This window comes from Panthera tigris, chromosome B4 (assembly GCF_018350195.1).
Source record: "Panthera tigris isolate Pti1 chromosome B4, P.tigris_Pti1_mat1.1, whole genome shotgun sequence".
Lineage (NCBI taxonomy): Eukaryota > Metazoa > Chordata > Mammalia > Carnivora > Felidae > Panthera > Panthera tigris.
The window spans coordinates 44,537,088-44,543,909 of NC_056666.1; positions in this window are offsets into that span (position 1 = coordinate 44,537,088).

Below are 6,822 nucleotides of genomic sequence, written 5' to 3' on the forward strand. Positions count from 1 at the left end.
CTGCAATCCAGAAGTCCTGACAGGCTGAGCTAGTTTCTCTGTTTTAACATGTGAGGTTTGGAGTGTAGACACTCGGAAGAAAGGAGGTGGGAAGGGGCGGTCAGGCACATTAGTACTGGAAAAACGTGGGCGGCATCCTACTACCGCCCTAGGAAAACCATTCTGTGCCCTCAGATCTAGCTATTTATATTTTCCTGTCCCTGTGGAGACACTAGTAATGCTGAGCCTTTATTCTGTTTTGATTTACATCCTTATAGCTGATGAAAGGGTGGAGAGTTCTCACGATGGAGCCTAGACAGCTGCAGATTACCTTTTTTCACTTCCATACCTGTCTGTCTTCTCTACGTAAACTCTGTGACTACCATGTCTGTCTGGTCCCTTATCGTAACTGCAGCACAGACAAGAGATACAATGCCTACATGTGTGCTTGATGAGCAAGGGGGTTCGAGTTAAGAGAAATTGACTATAAAATCTAGATTTTTCCATTTTAGAGAGAAGCCAGTGAGAGGTCTTCTGAATTCACTTTTGCTCAAAAGACACATAATACATAAAACATATGTATATACAAAGCATTTGTTTACTTACTTCCTGGCTGCTTGGCTGCAAAGCCTTTTTCCATTTGGGAAACCACACAACTTACCTCAACCCCTACTGGCAATATTCACTTTGTCAGCTAGGAGCTTAGATCACGGCTTCTAGTCACACCTTCCAGCTTTCTGGTCACACCGTCAAACCTCAGCAGCTTATCATTTCACAGCAGCATGCTGTTTCTCCTCTTGAACGTGAAGTATGTCTAGCATAAACACTAGTTCCTACGAAAAGATGGTCTTCCTCCCTCTCCTGAGAAGTGGACCTCACCTAGCCAAGATTCCCACCTCCACGGTTGTTAGACTTAATGCCTAAACTTCATGACACTGAGCGACTTCTGGCTCTTGTTGTAAAAACTCAAAAGACTTCATTTGAAGGTTCCTGTTCCCCTGACTAGTACCTCATTTGTCCTTCTTGTCTTTACAATAAAAACTGTTCTAACACTCTAGAGTCAAAATCTTTGATATTGGCCCAATTGCCCTCCAGCAGTCAATCAAACAGTACCCATCCTTCCTCCAATTTCTAAATACCTAAATGAGAAGACCGTCTCAGGAAATAAGTAAGCATGAAAAAATTATGGGAAAAGAAAAAAAAAGGATTTCAGGTTGCTATTTGGGCTCTGTGCCACTAAAGGATAAAGTCTGTTCATGGGTTGAAGGGAAAATAGCTCTGCAAAGTAGTGGCACAATTAAGAAGTTAGATGTTTGAATTAGTGTTCCCTCCACTATATCACACAGTTCAGACTCTAAGCTCACCCTCAAACCATTCATTTACCTTTGCTCTTTATTTTTATTAAATTCTGTGGATTTTCTATTCTAGCTCATTACCATATAATGCTAAGAAGCCAACTATTAAAACTGCCCATAGATGTGTATAGGAGCCTTATTCACAATTGCCAAAACTTGGAAGCAACTGAGAGGTGCTTCACTAGATAAAAGGATAAACCGTGGTCCATCCAAGCAATGGAATATTCAGCGCTAAGAAATGAGCTATCAAGCCATGAAAAGACACGAAGGAAACTTAGTAAGAAATGAACTATCAAGCCATGAAAAGACATAAAGGAAACTCAAATGTGTATTACCAAGTAAAAGAAGTCAATCTGAAAAGGCTACATATTGTCTGATTCCAACTATGACACTATGGAAAAGATAAAACTATGGAGACAATACAAAGAGTAGCAGTTGCCAGGGGATGAGAGTAGGGAGAAATAGAATAGAGCCCAGGGGAATTTTAGGGTGGTGAAAATACTAGCTCTTAGACCAGAATGATGGATATATGGTCATTATACATTTGCCCAAACTCACAGAACGCACACTGCCAAGAGTGAACCCTAATGTAAACAAACTATGGGTTTTAAGCGGTTATGATATGTCAGTGGAGACTCATCAAATATAACAAATGTGCCACTCTGCTGAGAGATGCTGATAACAGAGAAGGCTGTGCATGTGGGCAGCTAGAGTATATGGGAAATCTCTGTACCTTCCTCTCATTTGGCTGTGAACCGAAAATTGCTCCCCCCCAAAAAATCTTTAAAAAAAAAATCACAGGGATCACTGGTTGAACTTACAGCACAACCCATGTTCACAGGTCTCAAACAAAATGGTCTAATGATGGATACACAAAATAATCTCAGCTCTCATTTACATTAAAAATGTCCACATGAATAAACTCAGTCTGACATCGATGAAGTATCTGCATGTACTCTTAACTGTAAGAAGCAGAGGTGCAAAACCTAGAAACTCAAAATAAAGAATTCTCGCTGGTCCTCTTTGCGGGGCCATTTATCTATTCCTTGGCTGAACAAAGTTAAAGTGCTCTACTTGGACCATACATGAGAAAATTAGAATCGCAGTGGGACCACATCCAAAAGACACATCCTGTTCCGAGGTATTTGAATATACAGCTCTGTGGCAGAGGTATGTGTGTATGCAAAATTCATGGCAGTTGGAAGGTTTGCACAGTGGCAGAAATGAGTCTCTTCCACCTCAGACTAAGTTACAAAGGCACATAATCTGAAGGCAGGAAGTACAAAAGACAACAAGCTCAATCAACTGTTACAAAGCACCTACTCTATGGAAAAGACTGTGCTAGGTGCTGGGTGGTGACACTCCATCCCAAAAAGGAACAAAAGGAGGGACGGGGCACAGAACCAATACTTAGGAATACTTTGATTATTGTAAGAGGTCTCTTTTTTTATGGGGAGAGGGGAAAGGGAACATGTATCTGCTGACCTGAGTGCTATAACAATCCGGTTTCACATAAAATTAGCACACAATTTAGTTTTTAGTGATCCTTGTCCGCTAGCAACTTACCATCAAGGAGAGCCAGTTCAAACAGGGTACATGAAAGCCAGAAACAATATAAAGTATTTATCCTAATGACCTATCCTCCAATCTTGGTTTGAACATGAGAAACACAGTAGATAGTGGAGACAGAGCATAACAAGTGAGTCAGCACTAGAGGGAAGTCAGAGAATGAAAACAGAGTTAATACATTAGAGGCTTTTTTTAATCTAAGGACTATTTCCCCCAACTCCCTCAATCTTCATCATTTTAGTCAATGTCTTCCTCAGGAGACTCAGAATAAAGATTCTCTCAAGGAGCAACCAAAAATTGTGGCCCTATAGAAGGTTAACAGAGCAATTTGTTTTTCCCTTCCTCCTGGAGACTGACGTCTAAGAAAATTATAACATGACTTTATGACTTTACATTGCATATCCACCAAGGTCTACAACTTAAGAAGATATGCTTATTTTCATAAGAGACCAGCAGGTGAAGACAGTATAGTCTTGCACCGTGGAGATCAGGTGACGTTCCAGAGCAAACCTGAAGAGGATGCCCATTCGTGTTCATGCCTGTTTATGCAGTGCGAAAGACCAGACGGTACTCCAAGGCAAACAGGCTACCAAGACGTGCTTTAGAGCTACATTGTCCAAAGGATAGCCACAAGGGACACTGGCTACCTAAATTTAATCAAGAGGGAGGAGTCAACAAGAGGGATACCAGAACTTCCCTCCTCCCTCAAACTCGGCAGTATTGAGATCACTTGGAATTCCAGGAATCCAGGCTGCAGTTGGACAGAAACCTCTCCAGGAGCTAGAGAGAAGCTTGGCAGTTCAGAGGTGCGTGTTTGTGAATTGGGAGAGACCAATCGGGTGGCTGCGGAGGCAAGGAAGAGGGAGGTAACCCTGTCGGTGGAGAAACAAAAGGAGCAGAAAGAGGCTATGGAAGTGTGGGATTGTATTTGAATAAGAGAAAAACCTCTCTGGACCACGGTCCAGGAAACAAGAATACAAAGAGAGATGAGAGACAGTTTCTACTTTGCAAGCAGCCCAGGAGTGAAGATCAGAGATTTCAGGGTTGCAGGACTATCTCCGGACCAGAGCCACTGCCTGCGGGCTGCTCTGCGTGCACCTGGTGGGGAGGAGAGCCAGCCCCCGGCTTGGTAATGCTCTGGGGGCGCACTGCAAGAAAGCTGTCCCCTCCATGCAGTGCTGTGAGAAGAGGGTTTACTAATGCTTCAAGAACAAGACGCTGCAGGCGCCAGCCAGAGGCCTGTTGTCCACCGGGCGGAGTAGTGCTATTCTCGGTCCGTGCAGAGTGGGATCCTTTAAACCACCGAGTTTTGAATCCCAGTAGAGTGCCCAGGACGCAGGGAGACTGGGGAGTCGGACAAACCCGGCCTGCTCCCGCCCATGCTGCTCAGGGAGCACTGCCTGAACAGTGTGTTTCGAGACACCCAGTGCAGGGGGAGGACTAGGGTGTCACCATTTTCCTCCCCGTCACCAACACAGTGGGGCTTAAGGGAACGAGATAGCGGCACCCAGTGCAGGGGGCACCCAGTGGAGGCAGGACCCAATAACACCAAACCTCACCCCTCCGAGGCTAGCAATGGCTTTTCTCCAGGAGTGAGATTGACACTCACGGAACCAGTAGGCCCCTCTTCCAGACGAGCACAGCCACGGGGTCCAAGGCACCACTGGACAACAGTCCTGTGGTTTTGTATGTGAGTCTGTTTTTGTTATTGTTGTTGTTGTTGTTGTTTTCTTCTTTCTTTTTTTAATTTTTTTTTTCTTCTTTTTCTTTCTTCTTTTTCCCTGCCTTATCTTTCTGCTCTCCTAATTTTTTTCTTCCTCCCATGGATTCAGACTTAAAGTTTCTGATTTGATTTTTAGTCGATTCTTATTATGCATATTTTTTCTTTCTTTTTTCTCTCTCTCTCTCTCTCTCTCTTTTTCTTTCTTGGTCTGGTTGTTTGTGTAATCAGACCTTTTGCCATATTCTTTTTACACCTTTTCTGTATCTCCTTCTTCTTTATTTTCATCTCTTTCTGGATTAAGCCCTATAAATTATTTGATTCTCTGACTGCTCTCTCTATCCACCCTAATCATTTATCTCTTAGTTTGCAATAAGGTTTCTTCCCCCCACCTTGTCCTCCTTTCCAGGGTTGCTTCAATGAAAAATCAAAGCATACCTGGTGGGCGGTCCAATACACCACTAGAAGTAGTGAGATACAGCAGCCAAGGCACAACAACGGAGTGCACATAACATACTCCAAAAACATTTCCTGAAGTGCCAGACCCTGGACAGTCCTTTTTAATATAGTAGTACTCGCAAGTGCAGGACACATAACAAGCTATTAAAACATGTAAAGGACAGAAAACTAGCCAAAATGATGAAAGGGAAGAATTCTTCTCAACAGAAATTCCAAGAAGAAATGACAGCCAGAAAATTGCTCAAAACAGATAGAAACAACATATCTGATCAAGAATGTAGAATAGTACCCATAAGACTAATAGCTGGGCTTGAAAAAAGCATAGAAGACGGCAGAGAATATACTGCTGCAGAGATCAAGGACCTAAGAAATAGTCACGATGAATTAGGAAATGTTGTAAATGAGATGCAAAATAAACTAGATATAGTGACAGCAAGGATGGAAGAAGCAGGGGAGAGAATAAGTGAAATAGAAGATAAAATTATGGAAAAGGAAGAAGCTGAGAAAAGGTGAGAAAAGAAATTAATAGACCACAGGGGCGAATCAGAGACCTAAGTGACTCAATGAAACAAAATAATATTCATATCATAGGAGTTCCATAAGAGGAAGAAAGGGGCAGAAGGTTTATTTCAGCAAATTATAGCTGAGAACATCCCTAATCTGGGGAAGAAACAGGCATCCAAATCCGGGAGGCACAGAGAACTCCCTTCAGAATCAACAAAAACAGATCAACACCATGACATATCATAGTGAAACTGAGAAAATACAAAAATGAAAAGAGAATTCTCATAAGCAGCTAGGGAAAATCAGACCTTAACCTACAAGGGTAGACACATAAGGGTAGTAGCAGACCTGTCCAATGAAACTTGCAGGCCAGAGGGAGTGGTAGGAAATATTCAGTGTGCTGACTAGGAAAAATATGCAGCCAAAAATCCTTTTTCCAGCAAGGCTGTCATTTAGAATAGGAGAGATAAAGGCTTTCCCAGACAAACAAAAACTGAAGGAGTTCATGACCACTAAACCAGCCCTGCAGGACATCCTGAAGGGGACTCTATGAGTGGAAAGCAGCAAAACCTACAAAGGACCAGAGACAACATCACAAGCACAAAACCTACAGATAACACAATGACACTAAACCCGTATCTTTCAATAATCACTCTAAATGTAAATGGACTAAATGCCCCAATCAAAAGACATAGGATATCAGAATGGATAAAAAAACAAGACGCATCTCTATGCTTCCTACAAGACACTCATTTTATACCTGAGGACACCTGCAGATTGTGAGGGGATGGAGAACTATCACGCTACAGGATGTCAAAAGAAAGCTAGAGTAGGCATACTTATATCAAACAAACTAGATTTTAAAACAAAGACTATAACAAGAGATGAAGAAGAGCATTATATCATAATTAAGGGGTCTATCCATCAAGAAGAGCTAACAACTGTAAATGTTGATGCCCTGAACATAATAACCCCCAAATATATGAATCAATTAATCATAAACATAAATGAATGTATAGACAACAATACCGTGATTGTAGGGGACTTTAATACTCCACTTACAACAATGGAAAGATCATCTAGGCAGAATATCACTAAGGAAACAATGGCTGTAAATAATACACTGGACCAGATGGACTTAACAGGTATATTCAGATTTTTCATTGAAAAGAAGCAGAATACACATTCTTCTCAAATGCATGTTGAACATTCTCCAAAAAAGATCACATACTGAGT